The sequence below is a fragment of the Bos mutus genome, chromosome X (genome assembly GCF_027580195.1).
Source record: "Bos mutus isolate GX-2022 chromosome X, NWIPB_WYAK_1.1, whole genome shotgun sequence".
Classification (NCBI taxonomy): domain Eukaryota; kingdom Metazoa; phylum Chordata; class Mammalia; order Artiodactyla; family Bovidae; genus Bos; species Bos mutus.
Genome location: NC_091646.1, coordinates 132,303,547 through 132,317,890, shown reverse-complemented (window position 1 = coordinate 132,317,890; position 14,344 = coordinate 132,303,547). Strand labels below are relative to the sequence as shown.

The following is a 14,344-nucleotide window of genomic DNA, read 5'->3' as shown; positions in this document are numbered from 1 at the left end:
ACAAACGTCAGCTGAGCCCACGCTGACTGATTCTGGCCCCTCGTTTACAAGGCCGCAGCCCACACATGCTTCCCGCCCATTCATTCTCGGTGGCTGTGACTGAGGAGTTGTCTCTGCTTCTACTCCATCCACCTGCCGGCCTGCTGGTCCAGCCCTGCTCCGACTGCTCAGGTGCCTGTGAGATAAACACTTGGAGACCCATGCCTCCAGCTGCAGGGTAACTCGGAGGAGCCCGCAACCCTGGCTGATGGGCCTGGCCCATGGCGGTGACTGGCCGGGAGGCTGGGATGCGCGTCTCCTAATCCGCCCACTCCCTCCGTTCCCTTTATAGCACAGGATATTACAAAAGACGCTTCCTACACTTCCCGTTTTTTCAGTAACAATGCCACTTGTTGGAGCCCATGCTTGGTTCATCCTTGAGTGGGTAATCCCATGGTATGGCGAAGATGCAAAGGGCGCACGCTGGGGCTCTTTGTATGGACAGTTCAGTTCAGTTCAGTTCAGTCACTCAGTCGTGTCTGACTCTTTGCGACCCCATGGACTGCAGCACACCAGGCCTCCCTGTCCATCACCAACTCCCTGAGTTTACTCAAACTCATGTCGATTGAGTCGGTGATGCCATCCAACCATCTCATCCTCTGTCGCCCCCTTCTCCTCCCACCTTCCATCTTTCCCTGCATCAGGGTCTTTTCCAATGAGCCAGTTCTTTGCATCAGGTGGCCAAAGGACTGGAGTTTCAGCTTCAGTATCAGTCCTTCCAGTGAATATTCAGGAGTGATTTCCTTTGGGATGGACTGGTTTGTGTGGACAATGGGGTCTAAATCTTGGTCCATTTGGAACGGAGCAGGATGCTATGGTCATTGCCCACCACCCCCATGTCATCTGCCTGCCTTTTAATCAGAGAAGTAGGAGATGCAGAAACAAAGGAAAATAGTCAAAGGAGACTAAATAATAATAATGTAGTCTTTAAGCTGGAGAAAGCTGAGCCCCGAAGAACTGACACTTTGGAACCGTGGTGTTGGAGAAGACTCTCGAGAGTCCCTTGGACTGCAAGGAGATCCAACCAGTCCATCCTAAAGTAGATCAGTCCTGAGTGTTCATCGGAAGAACTGATGCTGAAGCTGAAACTCCAATACTTTGACCACTGGATTCGAAGAACTGAGACTCATTGGAAAAGACCCTGATGCTGGGAAAGACTGAAGGCGGGAGGAGAAGGCGACGACAGAGGATGAGATGCTTGGATGGCATCATCGACTTGATGGATATGGGTTTGAGTAAGCTCCGGGAGTTGGTGAAGGACAAGGAGGCCTGGCGTGCTGCAGTCCATGGGGTCGCAAAGAGTTGAACGTGAGTGAGCGAGTGAACTGAACTGAGTCATTAAACATAGACAGGGACCTTTACCTCTTTCTCAAGGACTCTATATTCTGAGCCATATCCTGTGAGCTGTCTTATACATACTAGAACATCAGGTAGAGAGGATAACTACATGATGACCAGATTGTACCGAGGACGTGAGCTGCCACTGTCCCGAGAGTTGGCCACAAAGAAATGGAAACAAGTGCATCCCTGGAACTGAAGACGAACTGTAGCTTAAACAACCAAGATGACGCTGGTGAGATCACTGATGTCCGATGTGAAGGTGACTGTTCAGGATGACTGTTCTGTTTCAGCATATAGTGCTCCCTCCTTCTGTCTATAAAAGCTCTCACCCCTTGCTTGTTGGAGCGGGGGTGGTGGTGGTGGGGGTGGGTAGTCGGCCTCTGGACAGATGTCCACCACTCTCCGCCACCCCCCACCCCCCACCCCCAGCCAGTTGCCAGCATCTGAAATAAAGCAAACTTTCCTTTCCACCAGCCTGGCCCGTCTATCGGCTTTTAAACAGCCAGCAGCCAGATTCCACACCCTCTTTCAGTAACACATTGCCCCGCCCAAAGCGTGCTCGTGTATCCCGTACCCGTGATCTCAGCATAGCACAGGGTCTTCTCCCATTTCATTATTGTATTACAGAAACAGGAGCATGTGGCTAAGCTTGAGACATGGCAGAAAGTGGCCCAGCAGGCCCTGAAGCGGTGGGTTGCCACCCTGAGACCTGGGGCGGGTGGGGGGGTAGGGAGATGTGAGGTGGTCTTGCTTCTCCTCGAGCCCCGTGGCTGCACTCGTCCCTCCACCACTTCCTTGTCCTTTCCCTGGTGGTCATGAACTGGGGTGGGGGGGGTGATTCCGCCCCCCAGAGGAGGCTTTGCTGATGTCTGGGGACAATTTTGCAGGTGACGATCTCTGGGGATGCTAGAGGCCTCTGGTCGGTGAAGACCAGAGATACTGTTTAATAGCCTACAGTGCAGAGCAGGGCCAAGAATTATCCCATCTAAAAGGCCAGTATCAGTGGTGTGAGTAGAGAAACCCTGTCTAACCACAAGAGCCGTCTATCTCAGGATCTCTGTACCTACCTCTTTCATCTATCGCTCTCTCTATATACATCTCCATTCCTACATCCTATCATCTATATCTATCCATCTATCCATCCATCTATCCATCTATCTGTACACCTATCCATCTATCCATCATCTATCCATCTATCCGTACATCTATCCATCCAGCCATCTATCCGTCCACACATCCATCCTCTATCCATCCATCCATCTATCCATCCATCCATCCTTCTATCCATCTATCCATTGATCTAGCCAGCCAGCCATCTATCCATCCATCCATCTATCCATCCTTCTATCTATCCATCCACCCATCTATCCATCCATCCATCCATCTATCCATCCATCTATCCATCCTTCTATCCATCCATCCATCCATCTATCCATCCATGCATCCATCTATCCATCCATCCACCCATCCATCTATCTATCCACCCATCCAGCCAGCCAGCCAGCCATCTATCCATCATCCATCCACCCATCTATCCATCCATCTACCCACCCATCTATCCATCCATCCATCCATCATCTATCCATCTATCCAGCCAGCCAGCCAGCCATCTATCCATCCATCCCTCCACCCATCCATCCATCCATCCATCCATCTATCCATCCATCTAGCCAGCCAGCCATCTATCCATCCATCCACCCATCCATCCATCTATCCATCTATCCATCCATCTAGCCAGCCAGACATCTATCTATCCATCCATCCATCCATCCTTCTATCCATCCATCTATCCATCCTTCCATCCATCTATCCATCTATCTGTCCATCCACCCATCCATCCATCCATCCATCTATCCATCTATCCAGCCAGCCAGCCAGCCATCTATCCATCCATCCATCCACCTATCCATCCATCCATCCATCTATCCATCTATCCATTGATCTAGCCAGCCAGCCATCTATCCATCCATCCATCCATCCATCCATCCATCCATCCATCCATCTATCCATCCATCCATCCACCTATCCATCCATCCATCCATCCATCTATCCATCTATCCATTGATCTAGCCAGCCAGCCATCTATCCATCCATCCATCCATCCATCCATCCATCTATCTATCCATCCATCTATCCATCCATCCATCCATCCATCCATCCATCCATCTATCCCTCCATCCATCCATCCATCTATCCCTCCATCCATTCATCCATCCATCCATCTATCTATCCCTCCATCCATCCATCCATCTATCCCTCCATCCATTCATCCATCCATCCATCTATCCATCTATCCATCCAACCATCCATCCATCTATCCATCCATCCATCCATCCATCTATCCATCTATCTATCTGTACATCTATCCATCTATCAATCCATCCATCCATCTCTCTATCCCTCCATCTATCTGTCTCCATACTTACCTATCATTTATACCTCTCTCTGTCTTCTATCTATCCATCTATCCTCCATCAGTCACCCAAACTATCATCTATTTATCCATCTATCATCCATCATTTATCTATATTTTTCTTTATGTGCGTGCTATATATGTTTACCTATCTATGTGTGCATGAATGCTAAGTCACTTCGATCATGTCTGACTCTTGGTGACCCCATGGACTGTATGTAGCCCCCCAGGCTGCTCTGTCTTTGGAATTCTCCAGGCAAGCATACTGGAGTGGGTTTCCATTCCCTCCTCCAGGGGATCTTCCTGACCCAGAGATTGCATCCAAGTCTCATGCATTGGTAGGCAGATTCATCTACTATTTTTTTTTTAATCCCTCTGTCTGTCAGTCTATCGTCTATGCATCTATCTCTGTCATTTATTATCTCTGTATCTGTCTACAAATCAAAAAATTCACCTCCTTGTCTGTCTATCCAACTCTCAGTTGTCAATCTGTCTACCATCTATGAATCATCTATCTAATTTATTTGCAATCAGCTTGTCTATCTGCCTAGCATCTACTCATCTTCCAGACCCAGGGATCGAACCCACATCTCCTGTGTCTCCTGCAATGGCAGGCAGAACCTTTACTGTGGAGCCACCAGCAAAGCCCTGAGTTCCCTGCCAGGCTCAAAAGCAAACCCGGTCACCAGTTGCCTGTCAAAGCATGGCTTTCCCTAAGAGAAGGCAGACCCTGCATCCACATGTCCGTCTGTCCAGCCAGGAGCGGGTGGTGGACACGGCTGCAGGACTCTCCCCGGGGGCTCCCAGCGCTGACCCCAGGGGACGTTCCAGGGGACACCACCCTGCAGGCCATGTGTGTGCTCATCTGCTGGGTCAAGGCTCCCTGAGATGTGGTGTTGGCCCTGAGGAGGGTCTGTGGTGGGCATGGGTCATCTCCTGGGGGAGCAGATGGGGGGCCTGGACAATTTCCCACAGTCAGGGACCAGGATAAGGTACCAGAGGGGCATGGGATTCCCGGTGTCTTGTCCACTCCTGACTCCTCCCAGACAGGAAAGGGCCCTTGGGCAGGAGCCCAGGTGGTGGACACACCCATGGAGGGAGGGACAGAGAGGCTGGGCCAGCGAGGAGGGGCACCCTGGGGAACTCCCAACGGCCCACCCCCCCAATCCCTGTTACTAACCCATCACTCCCGGCCTTCCCGCCTTCATCCCTAAGATGAGAACACAGGCCTCAATAGGTTTGGAGGGGGTCCCAGGTGACCTCTCAGGGGTGGTATTGCCCCTTCGCCCGCCTGTGTCCGTTCAGCTGAGCGGGATGTTTCAGAAACCAAGGCTGATGTCTGGAGGGTCGGCCCAGCCTCCAGACTCGTCCCACGGCCCGGTTCCTCCTCCTAGAGCGAGCAGGGGTCTCCAGGATGCGGGGACCACATACAGGGGGTGCGCCCCCTCCGGCCGCGAACCCTGGCCATGGCAACGCAAGGCTCCCCCTCACCGCCGCCCCCCACCGCTCCCGAAAACGAAACTGCGATTCTTTCAGCTCCTGGAGGTGTTTTAAAAAGGAAAGTCCGCGCTCACGTTCGGCCCAGGTGCCCATTCCAACCCAACCACTCACCGCACTTCTAAAGGGGCTGACGGAGCGCGCGGGCCCCGCCCGGCCCCGGTTCCTCTGCGCTCCTGCCCCGGGAGCGGGGTAGGGGGGCCCCTTCTGACCCCCACGCAGAAGACACACGACAACCTAACAGAGAGCAGAGAAGAAGAAGGGGAGGGAAAAAAAAAAAAAAAAAAAACCTCCTTGGTTTGGAATCAGAACCATTACGCTGCGTTAATGCCTCCTCGCCAGGCGTGACCCTAAGCGCACAGACTCCCGGTTTGCACCGCCAGGAATTCCCAGGGCGGAGACCAGTGTGCACGTGGGGCTTCACTGCTCCCCAAACTGGGGGTGGTTTATAAAATACAGCTTTCCAAGGAAAGAACCTGCCTGCCAAGGCAGGAGACACAAGAGACTGCGGGGTTCGATCCCCAGGTGGGAAAGATTTGCCTGGAGAAGGAAACAGCAACCCACTCCAGTATTCCTGCCTAGGAGATTCCGTGGACAGCGGAGCCAGGTGGGCTACAGTCTGGATTCGCAGTTTCTGGGTGAATCGGGGCCAGTGAGGTGATCTCAGGGCTCACGGGGGCCCCCCAGTGGCTGGAACCCTCCCCGACCCAGGAGGCCCCCACCCCCACCCCACCCGGCCCTGTCTCCGTCCCCTAGTCGTGCCTGGCCACCTTCAGCGCTCATCTGCTCTTCCCAGGTGAGTTTTCCTGAAGTTTGCACCAGTAGACTGTGTTCAAACCATCTCCCCGCCAAGCGGTCGCACCTGCAATGCAGGAGCCGCAGCAGACCCGGGTTCGATCCCTGGGTCGGGAAGATCCCCTGGAGACAGGCATGGCAATCCACTCCTATTCTTGCCTGGAGAATCTCCACGGACAGGAGGGGCCTGGCGGCTGCTGTCCGTGGGGTCGCAGAGAGTCGGACACCACTGACTGAGCGCGCACCAAGGCCCTGTCTGAAGCTTTTCCTGTCTTGTCCACGCCCCCCACCCCCGAGAGAGGAGGACGCACGCAGCCCTCCTTCCCAGGCTCTCACCCCCGTAAGTCCCTTCCCGGGCGGCGCCCCGGGTTCCACACAACGCGCGTAAAATCGGAAACTGGACGCACCTGGAAAGGCCGATGCGCGTCCGCGGTGCAGACGCAGCCCGGGGCTGGATCCGAACGCGCGGCAGCCGGGCGTCAGACCGAGCCTGGCGTCAGGAAGCCGCCGTCCCGCCGCCCCCGAAGGAGCCCGGGGTGGGTGTCAGGGCGTGGCGCGGACTCCAGCATCGCCGCCCTGTCGGGCGCGCACATTGCGCGCGGGCTTGCACCCTCGCCGGATTCAGAGCCTCGAAAGGTATCCCCTCGCCGGCTCCGGGCGGCCTCCGAGGAGACCCAGGGTCGGTGCAGAAGAAACCCGTTTTGAAATTTCCTGTATAACCGTCTGACGGAATGCAGTCTCCTGGCGTCCAAGCCCGCCGGGGCCCCTCCTATCAGCGCGCGCCCTGCCCCGGGGGCGGGGTGCAGGGGCGGGGAGCGGGGTGCGGCCCACGGCTGGGACCTCGTGGTGGCTCGTGCCGGCCCCCGCGGCGACTGCTTCGGGGACACGCAGCCTCTCCGAGAAGGTCTGCAGCTTGCAGACGCACACCAGACCCTGCAGACCAGGAGGGAGGTCGCCGGCCCTACGGTGCGGCCAGCACTGACCTGCGGTGAATCCTAGACCAAACAACGCCTGACGATTTTTATTTAAAAAAAAAACAAAAAAACTGTGCTAAGCCAAGAGACTTCCTCTTGCAGGCGAACCTGAGTGCCTGGCGACCTCTTTTGGTTCTGAAGCCAGAAGGTGACCTGCGCAGGTGACCCACGCCCCTGGGGACTCCCAGGAAACCCCTTCCCTCTTCCATCTGGACCGACCCCGATTCATGCCCCACCCTCACCCCGACCCACCCACCCCTGCCCCAGACCCCCGGCCGCTCGGTCGATGGGGCACTCCAGAGCAGAGGGGGAGCTGGGCCGGTTGGCGTGGCCCACGTGGAGAGGTGAGGAAGGGGACTTCACAGCAGGTGCGCTGTGATCAGAAGGAGGCAGCTGCTGGGAAAAGGCCCTCCGAGAGCCAAAGTCCAGCTCTGGGGCCCAGGGTCATGCGGAAGAGGGGATGAGGCTGCTGATTCTGGGCGGCTGTCTTCTGGGAAGTCACAGGGGTGCTGAATGAGCGAATGTGGAACCGCAGTTTGGGAAAACCCGGGGTCATCCGTCTACTTATGGGGTATGGAGGACATAAGTACTTCTATGTGCTTCCCTGGTGGCTCAGACGGTAAAGAATCCACCTGCAATGCGGGAGACCTGGGTTTGATCCCTGTTGGGAAGATCCCCTAAAAGAGGGCATGGCAACCCTCTTCAGTATTCTGGCCTGGAGAATCCCATGGACAGAGGAGCCTGGTGGGTTACACTCCACTGGATCTCAAAGAGTTGGACATGACTTAGCAACTAACTTCTTCTTTCTATCTATGTATCTAGTCATGTCCAACTCTTTGTGACTCCATGGACTTTAGCCCACCAGGCTCCTCTGTCCATGGGATTCTCCAGGCCAGAATACTGGAGTGGGTTGCCATTCCCTTCTCCAAGGGATGTTCTGGACCCAGGGACTGAACCTCAATCTTCTGCGTTGAAGGCAGATTCTTTACCATCTGAGCCACCGGGGAAGTATGTCGATTTTTATTTTGTCTTGCTTGATTGCTTTTCTTTGTTCCTGTGTTTTCTTGGTTCTCTGATTGAATGTATTCTTTGGAACTCAGGGAGGCCTGGGGACAAAGCTTTGCTACAAACTAGAAGGCAGGCTGGGGACATTGCAGGCAGGTCTGTCCTGGGAAGGCCTCGTAGGCACCTGCCCAGTTACAGTGGGGAGGGACACGTCCATTCTCCACGTGGTATGAGATTATTTAGTTGTTGAAAAGCACTTTCGGATGACAAGATGGCAATCTGGCAGCCAACCCAGCTCCACTCTCATGCAAACGGCAAAATTTGTCCACTTGGTGTCTTTCCAGCAGCTGGGGGGTCTACTCTCCATCCTGGCTCTCAGGGGTCCCGGCTCTAGCAAATGTGAAAGTAGAAGGTAAGAGAAGCCTGATCTGCTACTGAGCAGGGTCAGGCCACACCCCTGGGTGGATGCTGAAGACATCTGGGGTGAGCCTGTGGAGGGGAAATCCAGTTGCCCACATTTCCTCTTCCTCCCCATGGAGACCAGACCCATGGGTGGATGGATGGATGCATGAACGATGGATAGATGGATGATGGATGGATGGATGATGGATGGATGGATGATGGATGGATGATGGATGAATGGATGGATGGATGATAGTGGATGACAGATGGATGAATGGATGGATGGATTATGGATGGATGATGGATGAATGGATGGATGGATGATGGTGGATGACAGATGGATGATGGATGGATGGATGATAGATGTATGGATGGATGATGGATGTATGGATGGATGATGGATGGATGGATGGATGATGGATGTTTGGATGGATGATGGATTGTGGATGGATGGATGAATGGATGATGGATGGATCGATGATGGGTGGAAGATGGATGATGGATGGATGGTGGATGATGGATGGATGGATGAATTGATGAGAGGATGGATGGATGAGTAGATGGATGATGGATGGATGATGGATGATGGATGGATGGATGGATGGATGCATGCATGCATGGATGGATGATGGGTGGAAGATGGATGATGGATGGATGGATGAATTGATGGGAGGATGGATGGATGAGTAGATGGATGATGGATGGATGATGGATGAAGAATGGATGATGGATGAAGAATGGATGATGGTGATGGATGGATGATGGATGGATGGATGAATTGATGGGAGGATGGATGGATGAGTAGATGGATGATGGATGGATGATGGATGATGGATGGATGGACGATGGATGAAGAATGGATGATGGATGAAGAATGGATGATGGTGATGGATGGATGATGGATGGATGGATGAGTAGATGGATGTTTGGATGGATGATGGATGGGTTGATGGATAAGTGGCTGGATGGGCTAGGTCATGGTCCTGAGCCTGCACTTTGGTTTCCATCACACCTTTCAGAGCAAAGTGGACCCCAAGAGGCAATGAAGCCAGCCGCTAGTTTTGCAGGAACCACAACTGGCCTCTCAGAAAGGCGGGTCCCTGTACCACGGCCTCCGGGTTCCTGTGCAGCCCTGGGTGGACCACTTGGTACGGAGAATCAGGTGAACACACGGGAAGAGGAAGGGACACACCCTTCAGCTCACCTATCAGCGCTCTCCATCAGGTCTGGCGGTTTCTCTTGAGAGGCTGGCACTGACAAAACCTCAAGAGGAAAAACAAGGTCATGGGTACAGGAGGCTCAGGGGGAAGGTTTCAGTTCCCCATAGCCCTGGCACGAGGCCAGGCTGTGAGGTCTCAGTGTATGAGTGCTAACAGAGTCAAGGGGATCAGAAAGGGCTCTTGGTCCCACTAAGTGGGACCCAGGAGGAGATGAGTCTGCATTGTTCAAGTGGCATGAGTTACAACAGCCCAAAGCTGGAAACAACCGGTGTCCATGCATGGATGGATGGTTGATAAATGGATGAGGGATGGGTGGATGGATGGATGGGTGGATTGGTGGGTGGATGGATGGAGGATGGATGATTGATAAGTGGATGAAGGATGGATGATGGATGGATGAGTGGATGGATGGAGGATGAATGGATGATGGATGGGAGGGTGGGTGGATGGATCGGATGGATGATTGATAAGTGGATGAAGGATGGATGATGGATGGATGAGTGGATGGATGGAGGATGAATGGATGATGGATGGGAGGGTGGGTGGATGGATGATGGGTGGGTGGGTGGGTGGATGGATGATGGGCGGGTGGGTGGGTGGATGGATGGATGGTTATGTGGGTGATGGATAAGTAGGTGAATTAAAGGATAGATGGATGGATGGATGATGGATAAACAGCACGGGGTCCATCCACTCAGTGGAATATTACGCAGCCATGAAAAGGAGTGAGGCTCTGACACAGGCTGCAGTGTGGCCGGACCCTGAACACACACTGCTCAGTGAGACAAGCAGACACATCAGGACGCACAGTGTGTGATTCCACCTGTAGGAAACGTCCAGAACAGGCAGATCCACAGAGGGGGGAAGTGGGTTTGTGGTGCCAGGGGCCTGGGGGAAGGGGGATGACTTATTGGGTGGTGTGTCTTTGTGGGGGGATGGAGACGTTCGAAACCTCGATAAAGACGACAGTTACACAACACTGTGAATTTTGAAATGATTCATTGAATGCTATGTGGATTTCACCGACATTAAAAAAGAATCAGACAGACTCTGTCCTTGAGAGTGTCAACTGCCCCAGGGCTTTTGAGTCTCCTGCTGGGTCCCTGCTGGCCCACCAACCAAGAGCCCAGAGCCCAGGGAACAGATGGGATGTGTGACGTGGAAATAGGGTCCCTGTGTCACCTGTATGATCCTGGCAAGCAGAACGTGGCTGGCTGCATACAAAACCGACGAGACCCAGGAGATGGTTGTCCGCAAGCAAAAACAAAAAGTGAAACTGACAAATGGTACCAAATCAGTAACCTGCACTTGGCTCACCGTGGTTTCAGATTTGAAAGCCCCTCAGCGTGAGTTCCTCATGATGGTTTGTGTCCTGGCAACGCTGATCCTGTAACTGAAAGCAAGCCCTGCGCTCCTTGAGACGCTCGAGAACCCAGCTCAACATGGCTGGGCCATACAGAGGTGTGCAGGCTCCTGGCCAAGGACGCAGCCCCCCGAGAACAAACCCTCTGCTGCCAGCTCTGTCTCTGTCCTCTGGGTCTCCTGGCCCAGGGTGTCCAGAACCCCGATTTCTCTCCACCCCCAAAAGACTCGAAATCTTGCATGTCTTAAATAATACCACTGTGGTGGTCTCTGGGGGGGGGTGTGTCTGTGCTAAGTCACTTCAGTCGTGTCCGACTCTTTGCGACCCCATGGACTGCAGCCTACCAGGCTCCTCTGTCCATGGGATTCTCCAGGCAGCAACACTGGAGTGGGTTGCCATGCCCTCCTCCAGGGGATCTTTCAGACCCAGGGATCAAACCCACATCTCTTTTCTCTCCTGCATTGGCATATAGGTTCTTCACCTCTAGAGCCACCTGGGAAGCGCAACCAGCTGCTACAAATGACCATAAGCTGGACATATTAAAATAATTGGAATCTATCATCCCCGAGTCCTGGAAACCACACGTGTGAGGTCAAGGGGTCCCAGGGCTGAGCTCCATCCAAAGGCTCCAAGGGAGGGTCCTTCCCACCTCTTCCAGCTTCTGGGGGCTCCAGGCATCCGTCCCTGGGCTGGTGGCTGCCTCCCTCCCATCTCTGCCTGTGTCTCCACGTGGCTTCTCCTCTGTGTCCATGTGTCTCCTCTTCTGTGTCTTATAAGGACCCTGTCCTTGGGTTTAGGGCCATCGTTCTCCAGAAGGAACCTCACCTGGATTATTGCATGAATTAACCTCTGCAGAGAGTGTTTTCACTTCAGTCACAAGGGTGGCGTAAGTCTTCAGGCCCCAGGGCTCAGCCACAGAGAGAAGGGAGCCCCAAGGCTACCCCCAGACTCTCCGTGGGAGCATGGCTTGCTTTGTGGTGGGGAGTGGGTTAATTCTGAGACAACCTGGGGGTTGTGGGCCCACCCGCAGACAACACCCACCTCTGTGTGGTTTCAGGGTTTTCCTCTGGGGCAGGTCTTGGCCCACCCCACATCCAATCTCCTCTCATCAAGGCGAAGACAGAACGGCTCAGAGAGAGGGACCCCCTCCCTTCTTCCTTCTTGTCAAGATTTCCTGGCTTTCGACAGCTCAGAACCGAGTCTGGAGGGGCAGGGAGATGAGGAGACAAAGTAGGGAGGGCATCCGTCTGGCAAACGTGTCCTGGAACGGCATGCCTCGGGCAGGGGGATGTGTTCATTTCTTCCCTCGTGCCATCCACAGGTGGATGGGGTTCGGAACAAAGTGCTTTATTTTGTGCCCCAGGCAGAGGGGCAGGGTTCTCTGAGGTGGGCCATTGTGTGTGATTATAATAACAGATGCAACAGAGAGCAAGTCCAATAAACAGTTCCAACGTGGAACCAGAGGGGCCTTTTCCAAGCAACACATCCCAGCAGGTACTGTCGCGGGCTGATCTTAGCCGAACTGCTTTCCACGTGCAAAACAAAGAACCGTAAAGCTTGTGTGCATCTCTGCATCTGCAGAGAGGCACAGTGAATGCTAGGGAACTGGTTCATTTACGGAAAGACCCAGCTGTGAGGGCCCTGGCCACGATGGGTGCTGAAACCCTCTGCACAGAGGGAGAAGGGCCCCATGGCACCCTAAACACTGTTTCCAGCTCTAAAGTGAAAAGTGAAAGTGTGAGTCTCTCAGTCGTGTCTGACTCTTTGCGACCCCAAGGACGGTAGCCCGCCAGGCTCCTCTGTCCATGGGATTCTGCAGGCAAGGATACTGGAGTGGGTTGCCATTTCCTCCTCCAGGGGATCTTCCTGACTCAGGGCTCGAACCCTGCATTGTGAGTAGACTCTTTAACATCTGAGCCACCAGGGAAGCCCTATCCAGCCCCTAAATATCCCTGCAATTCCGCATGTCGGCCATTGTCACAGCAGCTGTAAGATGCCTGGTGAGCAAAGAGGTGAAAAAGAGAACCAAGAGAAGGCAGGAAGTGAAGAGCCAGCCCCACCCAGCCCCTCGCCGTAGGAAGCAGCAAGTTTACCTGTGAGCCAGGCTGGGTGATTGAGATGGGCTGCAAAGCTAGCTACTGTCTTGGGGGGAGGGAAATGCCAGGAAAAACTGGTGAGGGTTTCCCTGAGTTTGCTGATCATACGTCCTTGGGGAAGCTGTAAAACTAGCAGCCCCAAATTCACTGATCAGCAGAGCGATGCTCGTGGCATGTGATCTTTGAGAAGAGCGAAACTTGTTGCAAAAATGCACAAGGAACCAAGCAGTATCGTTTTAAACAAGGATGGGACGCACGAGGTGAAGTTCATGAAACATGAAGCGCAGAGACTGGTGGTCCCTTGATCAAGAGAATTTTGTTCAAAGTGGCAATTCTCGCAACTGAGGATGAGATGTGTGGAGAAGGAGAGTTTGAGAAGGGTGATGGATGGACGGATGGACGGGTGAGTGGATGGATGGGTGGATGGATGGATGAGTGGGTGGATGGTTGGGTGGGTAGGTTGATGGATGGATGGATAAGTGGATGGATGGATGATGGATGGATGGGTGGATGGATGGATGAGTGGATAGATGGATGGGTGGATGGATAGATGAGTGGGTGGATGGATGGATGGATGAGTGGACGGATGGTTGGGTGGGCAGGTTGATGGATGGATGGATAAGTGGATGGATGGATGATGGATGGATGGGTGGATGGGTGGATGGATGGATGGGTGGGTAGATGGATGGGTGGATGGATAGATGAGTGGGTGGATGGATGGATGGATGGATGGTTGATGGATGGATGGGTGGATGGATGGATGGGTGGGTAGATGGATGGGTGGATGGATAGATGAGTGGGTGGATGGATGGTAGGTTGATGGATGGATGGATGGGTGAGTGGATGAACGAGTGGCTGGGTACGTTGATGGATGGATGGGTGGATGGATGGATGGATGAGTGGATGGATGGATCGATGGATGATGGATGGATGGATGAGTGGATGGATGGGTGTGTGGATGATGGATGGATGGATGAGTGGATGGATGGGTGTGTGGATGATGGATGGATGGATGAGTGGATGGATGGGTGTGTGGGTGGCCGGATGACTGGGTGGGAGGATGGATAGATGACAGATAGAAGGTTTATGGGTAGGTAGATGGTGGGTGGATGAATGGATGTATGTGTGCATGATGAATGGATAAAGAGGACAAAGGCGGCCAGTGCTGTGAATTCTCAGACCCTAGTTCATTTCACTTG

General features: G+C 53.6%; 1 protein-coding gene across 2 annotated transcripts in view; it reads right to left on the bottom strand.

The window, feature by feature from the left end:
* Positions 1-6,799, bottom strand: part of P2RY8 (P2Y receptor family member 8) — a 49,419-nt gene extending 42,620 nt beyond the window's left edge. For both annotated transcript variants that reach the window (XM_070366028.1, XM_070366030.1), the window contains exon 1: positions 6,493-6,799. The gene's annotated coding sequence lies outside the window, so the exon portion shown is untranslated. The remainder of the gene's footprint in view (positions 1-6,492) is intronic.
* Positions 6,800-14,344: the final 7,545 nt, after the last annotated feature.